The following is a 10,649-nucleotide window of genomic DNA, read 5'->3' as shown; positions in this document are numbered from 1 at the left end:
TTTATATTCCCTTTTTACGTTTTTGTGTGTTTGTCTGTCCCTCCTAGTGTTCTCTTTCCCTTGTACGAATTCTCTGCTTGCCTGGGTGAGAGCTCCCTTAAGCATAGTTGGATCCTTACACGTAATTCATGATGGCACCCCTTTCATTCTGTACTTATAATGTGCGTGGTTTTAACAAACCCGAGAAACGGAGTCAGGTACTATACCGCCTACGAAAAGGGTCATGATAGCTATGCTTCAGGAAACCCACTTTAAGGAAAAAGGCCAAAAGGAATTACATACTGACAATGCAGTCGTCTATTATGTTATGTGGTTCCTATTTGGTTGAATGTTGGTTTACATTCCATTGGTTATTTATGTTTAATCTCCATGTCTGGTCACATTGGTCATACGGCACACATGTTGCTCTTATCACGACACATAGATGGCGCCACTGATACTCAAAATAGCAACCTTTAATGTTCATGGTTGCATAGGCCCTGTTAAAAGGAGCCGTATATTTAGTACAATTAAGAAAGCAGCGATAGATATAATAATGTTGCAGGAAACTCACTTTACACCTCGCAGTTTGCCCAACTTGGGTAATACCTCATTTCATAACTGGTTTCATGCCTGTTCGGATAGATCAGCTTCTAAAGGGGTTAGTATCGGACTGAAAAAAAGGGATACCTTTCACTTTTCATTCCCAGCTAATAGACCCAGAAGGCAGGTATTTATTGGTAAATTGTGAAATAGGTCACACAAAACTCACTCTGTGTAATTTATATGCCCCAAATATTAAACCGGTGAGGTGGTTAATGGAGACTTCGGACAAGATATCCGCATTCTCTACTGGTTGGTTGTTCATAGGAGGCGATTTTAATTTAGCTTTAAATCCTTTATTGGATTCCTCCTCCCAGAGATCGGTTATCTCCTTCAAAGCGCTTAAATCCCTGAAAACGCGTCTGAGAGACCTTCATGTAGTTGATGTATGGCGATCAATCCATGGGGATAGAAGGGACTATACCTTCTATTCAAACCCGCACAAGTCTTATCAGAGGCTAGACTACCTTCTAATTCCAGAACAATATTTAACGTTAGTCAAATCAGCTGATATAGATAGCATAACAACTTCCGACCACGCCATGATGTATAGCACCATTATGATCCCAGGGATATCAGGGAAGGAGTGGTCGTGGAGACTAAATCATACGTTACTGGATACACAAAAACATGTTGATGGTATCTCTAAGAAACTAAGAGACTACTTTGATATAAATATGTCCTCAGAGTGCTTGCTTCGGCAGCACATATACTAAAATTGGAACGATACAGAGAAGATTAGCATGGCCCCTGCGCAAGGATGACACGCAAATTCGTGAAGCGTTGCATATTTTTACAAAATAGAATTCTATGGTAAAAAAAATAAATAAATAAATAAGTCCTCAGACACATCGCCTACTATAGTGTGGGAAGCGCATAAGGCGGTTATACGAGGAGAATTCATAGCTTTAGGATCACACCTCAAGAAGGAACGCATAAAAAGGTTGACGGACTTACTGTTGAGAATTTCTCAACTAGAGAGGATACACAAAAAATTTCTAGCAGTAAAGGATTTTGAATCGCTAGTTATTCTTAGGCAAGATTTAAAATCGCTTCTTAATATTAAGTCCGCTAAAGCGTATTTAAGAGTTAAACAAAAGCATTATATACACGGGAACAGGGGGAGTAAAATCCTATCTGCAATGATTAAAAAGAGAACAGAACAGGCGTTTATTAAACAAATGAAAAAAACGGATGGTTCGTTGACTACAAAGGCTGAGGAGATTTCCGAGGTGTTTACAACATATTACCATGAACTATATAATATAAGGAAAAATGAACCCATAGAGGAATGCCAGGCCAGGAGCGATAGGATAAAGGTCTACTTAAAAAATCTCAACCTACCGGAATTGTCAGGAGGAGATACCGAATCATTGACGGCCCCTATAACTGTTGGCGAAATAGAGAAAGTTCTAAAAAGCATTCCTAAAGGGAAAAGCCCGGGACCAGATGGTTTAACGGTCGCTTATTATAGAAAAATTTTCCCTACGCTAGGCCCTCATTTGGTCTCTCTTTTTAATGCCCTATTACAAGGAGTACCTTTGCCCAAACAGTCACTAGAAGCCCATATTACAGTGCTGCCCAAACCGGGTAAAGATCCGGCCATACCGGCTAGCTATAGGCCAATATCACTGCTTAATGCAGATATCAAACTATGGGCCAAGATCCTAGCTCACAGGGACGCGCCCTTGCTCAAAAATCTAATCTCGCCTGAGCAGTCAGGGTTTGTGGAAGGCAGGGAGTGCAGGGACAGCACATTTCGGGTAATACAAGCTCAACAGTATGCTATGTCACGAGGGGAAGGACTCACATTCCTGAGTACTGATGCCGAGAAGGCTTTCGATAGGGTAGACTGGCAGTTCATGGAAGCTACTTTACATAGGTTTGGCTTTCCTTCTCAGTTTGTGACCGCTGTGCTGTCTCTGTACTCCTCACCCACAGCGAGGATACGGGTAAATGGTAATCTTACATCCCACTTTGATACTAGAAATGGAACCCGTCAAGGATGTCCTTTATCACCAACCCTATTTATTTTATGTCTGGAGACCTTTATTCAGGCCATCAGACAGGATGACGGAATTCAAGGACTTAAAATAGGTTCACAGACACACAAGGTAGCGGCATTCGCGGACGATATGCTTCTACTACTCCCCAAACCATTAGAAGCGTTCCCAGCACTATTGAGACAATTGGATGAATTTGGAGATTTATCCAATTTCAAAATTAACCTATCAAAGTGTGTCGCGTTAGGGGTTAACACTTCTCGAACCACCATAGCCCACCTTAAGGACAATTATCCCTTCCAATGGCAGGAGGACAACATAAATTACTTAGGGGTTTGCATAACTAGAAATCCTGACCAGCTATTTTTTCAAAACTACCCCAAACTATTAACAGATATTAAAACTCAATTAAATGAGCTGAAAATCCCCTTTTTGACATGGTTGGGAAGGAAAAATGTGCTGAAAACGTATATACTTCCCAAACTCTTATACCTGATGCAGACAGTGCCTGTACCTTTACCACTGCACTATCTGAGTCAGGTGAGAAGGACCTTTTCCAACTTTGTATGGAATCAGACCAAACCCAGATTAGCATATAAGAGACTAACACTAGCAAAACACAAAGGAGGGTTTGGATTGCCAGATATCAGTGGATATTATGGAGCAATTCAAATGAGATTACACTCGGAATTGGCAAATCCCCGAGTTACTAAACTAGGTTGCCAAATTGCAAGGAAGATATTAGGGCAGAGGAATTTAGCCTTGTTATGGGACACAAGTAGAAAGCCCTCTAGTAGAGATAACATACCCAGCTCCCTACGAGGTGTATTTGATAACTGGTTTAAGCTATCGAGACATCTACATCCCTCTAAGAAACTATCACCCTTCACGCCTATCAGTTATCTCCCCTATCTGTTACAAGCGGATTTTCAAGATGACATGGGTATATGGGCAGCTATGGGAGATGTGGCGGTTGGAGACACATTAGAGAACAGAAAGGTCCCACCTATCCATAACCTAAAAGACAGGTTTAAGAGCATTCCTTGGGCTCCAACCCAATACTCACAATTTAACAAAGTATGCTCTCAGTACTTGATGTGCACTACGAGCAATTACGTCCCCACTTAGTACGACACGTTACGTAGTCAACCGACATATATGAAGGGTATTGTCTCACGTCTATATAATAAAATACTAGAGATAGGAGCAGACCTCAAACCACCGTTTGTTACAAAGTGGGAAGAAGAGATTGGGCAATCACTAGATGATAGCGCAGTGGGAAGATTACTCGCACACTCACATGGTTATTCCAGGTGCATTAAGATCCAAGATAATGCGTTTAAGATAGTCACGAGAAAACGCCGGATAAGTTACACTCTATTACACCTGAAGTGCCTGCCGAATGCTGGAGATGTGGGGGGGCTGAAGGCAACATGCAACATATATGGTGGTCATGCCCGCAAATCACTAGATATTGGGATTTGATATCAAAGGAAATCCAAAAGATCTGTAAGATAAAAACACCCCTTACACCACAAGTAGTACTTCTCAACTTACCAGATAGTCACTACAAGCTGACCAATAATTCATTGCCGGCACAACTGATAACTGCGTCGAAGCTCCTTATTCCGAAATATTGGCTATCCAAGCAGATCCCCAGTATGAGGGAGTGGGTTTTTAAAGTACAGGAGATCTACCAGCTGGAAGAACTTACTAGTTGGGAGACCTTATCCCATGACAGATTTTTACTAACTTGGGACAAATGGTCTGAGTGGTATAGGGAGTTCACTGCCAGAACGATTGTTTAATGCATGTGGGCTGATTACCTGAAAGGGTGTTTAGTATAGAATCATTAATGTCTGCATCACACTTACATATGATGGTTCTTCACTGAGAATTTAGAATCATTTAAATTTATACAGTGGTCCAGTTGAAGGGCGAGAGATCTCTTCTTATAGCAGTGACATTATGGGCTGCTAAAGAAGATCACGCTAACCAGCCACGTAATGTGTCGTTCATTTTCATAATGTAACTAATATAACTACACTTATCAGAAATAATACTTGACCAAGTTGTGACAATTAATGATATGGAGTATATTTCATTGTTCATTTTATTGATCACCTGTGTTTGTTTTGTATTTATATGCAAATGTCATACCATTTGATATGTACGAGCATTAAAATTCTAAATAAAGATTTGATTAAAAAAAAAAACTCTTGGTTGATCAATCGGTTATTACTGTGGCTAATGTTTATTTCCCCAACCAGGGCCAAACATCATTTGGTTCCAGAATTCTGAGATGGCTTTCCAGATTCGCGGAGGGGTCCTCAATCATTCTCGGAGGGGACTTCAACATGATGATGGACCCAGCTGTAGATTATTCCTCTGGTAAGTCTTCAGTCTCCTCTGTGTCTCTTCGCAAATTTAAAGCTGAACTTTTGGCTCTCCGGCTGGTTGACCTTTGGCGTATACTGCATCCAGGTATCAGAGATTATAGTTTTCACTCTCAAATTCATAACAGTTATGGGAGATTAGATTTTGTGTCACAGAAGCTCCTAGATACAGGCCCCAAATGTTGCATAGATTCGCGTATTTGGTCTGACCATGCCCCGGTCTTTGGCCTCTTTACAGCTCACACTACTCACCCACACTCCTTTTCGTGGCGGTTAAACGACAACGTACTAAACGATATTACTTGTTTAGCCGACATCAAAAAGGCAGTCAAAGACTTCGGCATACATCATCAAGCTGACCCTACCTCTCCTCCGTTGAAATGGGAAGCCCTTAAATGTGTGCTACGAGGCATATTTATTTCTCATGGTGCTAGATTAAAAAGAGAACGCACAAGTAAACTGTCAGATCTCATATCCGATCTTAATCTAAAAGAGTCCCAGAATAAGATATTCCCTTCGGATATCCTCAAAACAGATATCTCCTTCATACGACATCAAATCTTACAGATCTTAGACCAGAAATCGTTATGTGCTAGGGATAAAATTAAACATGGTTATTTTGAATATAGCAACGAAAGTATCAAATGGTTAGCGAGAACGCTTCACCCTAGGATTCCCCTAACCCATGTCGCGGCCCTCTACATACCTTCGGGAGGGTTGGTACATGCTCCGTCAGAGATATCTTCGGAATTTAGGTCTTATTACTCGACCCTGTACAACCTCAAACCCAGGGGAGACACACACTCATCCCCTAATGGGAACGATATCCGACACTATCTGTCACAATATGGCCTCCCCTATCTCCAATGATGCGGCGGCCTCTTTAGAGGAGGATTTTTCCCACTCCGAGATTCGATGTGTCATTAGGGACCTGAAAAATGGAAAGTGCCCTGGCCCAGACGGGATGTCACACCGCTTTTACAAAGTCCTAGAGGAAGACTTAGCCCCAATACTTGCTGACACATTTAACTCTATTTTCAAAGACTGTTCCTTCCCGTTTCAGGCTTTACAAGCGCACATAACGGTTATTCCCAAACCAGGGCGAGATTCTAAGGCGTGTTCGAACTATAGGCCTATATCGATTCTAAATATAGATCTTAAAGTCTACGCCAAGCTTCTGGCCTTGAGACTGCATCCTCTTATCCCAGACTGTATACATAGAGAACAGGTTGGGTTTGTGGCGGGTCAGGAAGCCCGGGACAACACCCTCAAATCCATAGACCTGATAGCCAGAGCGAAACTACACAAGTTGCCCTTATGCCTTCTCGCAGTGGATGCCGAGAAGGCATTTGATAGAGTAAATTGGCGGTTTTTGGAAGAAACACTGATTCATATTGGTCTGGGGGTTAAGATGTTACATAGGATTCTAGCGCTATACTCCTCCCCTTCGGCCTGTGTGCGGGTTAACGGATTGTTATCTACTCCCTTTATGATACAAAATGGAACACGCCAGGGTTGCCCCTTGTCACCCTTTATCTATATTTTAGTGATGGAATCCCTTGCGAATTCCATCAGAGCTAATTTCTCCATACAAGGATTTAAACTCGGTAAGATCGAACATAACATATACCTATTTGCAGACGATTTGCTCATATATCTGACTTCCCCTCGAATTGGGCTGCCATCCGTACTCAAAGAATTCGAGCTCTTCGGCCGCCTTAGTAACTTTAAAGTTAATATTCAGAAGTCAGAAATCTTGAATATCACACTTCCAAAACAGGAGACCGCTTCTCTTAAGGACTCATTTTCCTTCCAGTGGGCCACTCAATCTATCAAACATTTAGGTGTTTATATCCCAGCGAATCTCTTCTTTTTAAATTGAATTATCAACCCATGATTAGATCTATAGAAGCGGACCTTCAAAAATGGTCGCCACTTTCCATATTTGGTTTGGTAAAATCAATGCCATCAAGATGGATATTTTACCACGTTTTTTATATGTATTTCAAACAATTCCCTGTGGCGTGCCCCTCAACTACTTCAGCCGACTTAAAAGTCTAATTTTACGTTTCATCTGGCAAAACTCCAGGGCTAGACTGAATTATAATTTACTGACACGACCTAAAAACGTGGGAGGAACAGGCCTACCTAATCTCCTCACATATTATAGAGCTACGATTATGACCTGTATCCTACACCTTTATCACAACTGCTCCTCAAAATTATGGGTGAAAATTGAACACGAAATGGCCCCTCATTTGTGGAATGGTATATTTTGGTTGCCGCTGAATGTTTTACACCAGTTGCCTCACTCTCAATTAGACTTACTTCTTTACTTGCTAGCTAGAACGTGGAACAGATTCGCCACAAAACTCCACCTTGTAAACTTACTAGGCCCCCTTACTGTCCTGACCTTCATCCAGATTTACCATCAGGCCCCAAACAAATACCGTCTCTCAGACCTCAGCGAGCTTTCACTACGGTTGAAAGACATATGCAATCAAAAGGGTATACTGTCCTTGAGTGACCTTTCACACAGGGCAGTGGTTTCTCTATTTACAACTACAAAGTTTTGTAAACTCTCTGATACCTGGATCACAGACATGCCCTCCAGCTAACAGATTTTGAGAAAATGTGTGTTGCGGACATATCGCCTAGACACGCTACTTATTTGGTATATGCCATGCTAAACACCAAGGAGCCTGGAGTTACCGCCGCTGACCCCTTCCGCTCCAAACTTAAATTTATGATTGACTGGGAAGCAGAATTGGGATGCACGTTTACCACAGAGCAGTGGAAAAGGTCCTTGCTTCTCTCCCATGCTCTGTCGGTCTCCTGCAACTTACAAGAACTTAATTATAAGGTACTCACCAGATGGTATAGGACCCCGGTAAAGCTACACCAGTTTTATCTCTTAGTATCAGACACATGCTGGAGGTGCTTTTCGCATGTGGGCACAATGTCTCATATTTGGTGGGACTGTCCGGGAGTCGCCCCTCTCTGGCGTGAGGTCTTTTCTCTCCACAATCACATATATAGATCTAACATACAGGCATCCTCTGCTATAGCTCTTTTGTCAATTTTCCCTGGCCGAATCTCCCAGGTCACAAAGGGTTCGTTGAGGTTGTTTGTCCTAGCCGTGAAACAGATAATTCCCGCAGATGGAGATCGACCGAGAGTTTACAGAGGGCTCATTGGGCCACAGCGCTTGACCTCCTGGTTCACATGGAGGAATTGGGTGCTACTGACCATAACTCAACTCCGGCCATTTTGCGGGTTTGGGAACCTTGGTATCAGTTCCGCTCCTCGATAGCATTCTCGAGTTGGTTAATTACTGGCAATGTATCTTCAGGTGCCTTGTAATATCACCTAGTTGAAGCTCTAGCTTTTTCCTACTTCTCCCCCCTTTCCTTATGTTCCTGTCTGTTCACTCTCCCCCTTTTAGTTAGTTTGATTGTTATGTAAGTTTTTCCCTTAATTCATCTATATTTTTGGTCTCTCAGGCTTTCTGCATTGACAATATTAGTCTAGAGACCACTCATATAGCTTTCGGAATATCTGTTTGATTATTGCTACATGCCTTGTATTTTGGTTACTTTGGGGCTTTATTCTTCATACCTTATGTAGTCATCACCCTCCTGTAAGCATTCTCTCGATTTATGCTAATATGTACTTTGTATTTCAATAAAAAGATATTGAACCATAAAACTGTGGCTAAGGCGCGATGGGCGCCATGGTTAAATACCCGACCGCTGACATAAATTTACGTTAGGCGGTTGGGAAGGGGTTAAAGGGTCAACACTTTTAGCCATTTTTCCATTGCCTCGTCTGCAAAAAGTTGTTCCTTTGGGTAGAGTTCTGACCAAGTTTTCACCTAAGACTGGGCCCCCTCTTGCCCAGGGCCCCATAACAGTCGCATGGTCTGCCTCTATTGTAGTTACGCCTCTGGTTTAAAGAAGATCTTAGTGTTAGTTTTACTCTCTTTGGCAATGAACCTCTCGGTCTCCAGTTTGCCTGCTTTTATCTGTCTTTTACATTTTCTATTTATTCCTTATAGTTTTTCAATGCTTATTTGCTTCATTTTAGTTATTTATGTGCTTTCTCTTAGTCATTTTTTGTTCCCTTTACATCTATTTATCCACATAGTTTAGTTTGTTTTTTGTTCCTGACCCTTTTATTCCTGTAAGGTTTGTAACACTGAAATGAAAGTTCAGGATGCTTTGGAGAAGATATATTAAATGGGTTGTGTGGGATCCTAAAAAAATGTCATTTGATTGAGTAAACCTCGTCTAGTCTCCTACAGAGCATAATAGTGTACATGTCAAATTTTCCTAAAGCTTATATTAGACAGGCAGATAATTGTGTAGATCATCGCTAACAAGCGTTCGCAGGAACACTCGTTAGCAATGATTTGGCAGTGTAATACTGCCACTGATTAGCCGATGAACGAGCAAAGGGCTGCAGATCGTGGTGTCTATTCATAATCTGCTGCCGGCAAATAATAATTCAGTTTGGGGACGAGCTATCGCCTCTCCCCATACTGTGGAGGAGATCGCTGCATGTAATAGCGGTGGTCTCCTCCGCTGACAAGCAGGCGATTGCCAGGAAGGAATACTTCCCTCCCGACAATGGCCTGTGTGATCTGCCTGTCTAACATAAGCTTAAAGGGAACCTGTCACCAGTTTTATGGTGTCCTAACTAAGGGCAACATAAATAAGTGACTGATTCTCTTAGCGAAATGCTGGCTCACTTTCTTTAATTGACCCAGTCAATCTGCCAACATCTTGTATTGAAAAGCTCCAGCTCATAATGGTGAGTCCTGAATATTCATGAGCTCCTGACTCTCCCCGCCTACCTGCTGCTGATTGACAGTTATTTTCCATATGAAATTAAAAAGCTCTGAATTAAAAAAACGCTGGACTCAGTGATGTCACGCTGGACTCAAATCAGCTCATTAGCATGCGGCATTTTTGTGTGTATATTATATGGTAACCATCTGTCACACCAGTAAGTGAATACATCTAAGGTACTTTTTAGTAGTTAATGATTATATATAATTAGTTAGATTATAATCAAATATCCACATGACAGGTTCCCTTTAAGTGCTCACCTAAATCTCCATGCTACTGCTAAGCACCATTGTTTACAACCCAAACTTTCAGGTTGTGGGTGTAGATGAGCAACAGCCACAACACTTCCCATAGTGCTGTGCGTTGCAAGATCAGCCAGCAATGTAAACGCCTACCTCACCCTTCCCTGAGCCGAAAACTCTGCCCACAACACCCTCCATAATCCCCTTGCTCTTTACTCCCAGACAGCTTTTATATGACAAGCAGTGGCTTGAGTTCATCAACCAGTCCATTCCAAGATCACATGGTGTGAGCGATACCACCCCTCGTGCCCGCTTGACAACTACGTCAAGCTCACGAGATGCGGTATGGTCCCTGGTTACCAAGACGTGACGTTACGCCCTCCTGGAGGAGCATGTAAGGTCATCTTGGTACAGCTGAGAGAGCCTTTTCACTGCCGCAGTAAAACAGTGCTTTCTCAGCCCGGGTAATCTTCCACCAGCTTCTCGTTTGATATAAGCCTGGTCCGCTAACAGGATTATATAGGGTGAGAAACCAACCCGCGGTAGCTTATAACCAGGCCGAAACACGGATGTGGG

General features: G+C 42.2%; 1 non-coding gene across 1 annotated transcript; it reads left to right on the top strand.

Annotated features, from left to right (window-relative positions):
- The first annotated feature begins 1,270 nt into the window (after window positions 1-1,270).
- Window positions 1,271-1,377, top strand: LOC120996763. The gene has a single exon (XR_005777866.1). It is a non-coding gene; the product is annotated as a U6 spliceosomal RNA (small nuclear RNA).
- Window positions 1,378-10,649: the final 9,272 nt, after the last annotated feature.

Source organism: Bufo bufo, chromosome 3 (genome assembly GCF_905171765.1).
Source record: "Bufo bufo chromosome 3, aBufBuf1.1, whole genome shotgun sequence".
Lineage (NCBI taxonomy): Eukaryota > Metazoa > Chordata > Amphibia > Anura > Bufonidae > Bufo > Bufo bufo.
Note: the sequence above shows the minus strand (reverse complement) of the source record. Positions and strands in the feature narration are given on the sequence as shown.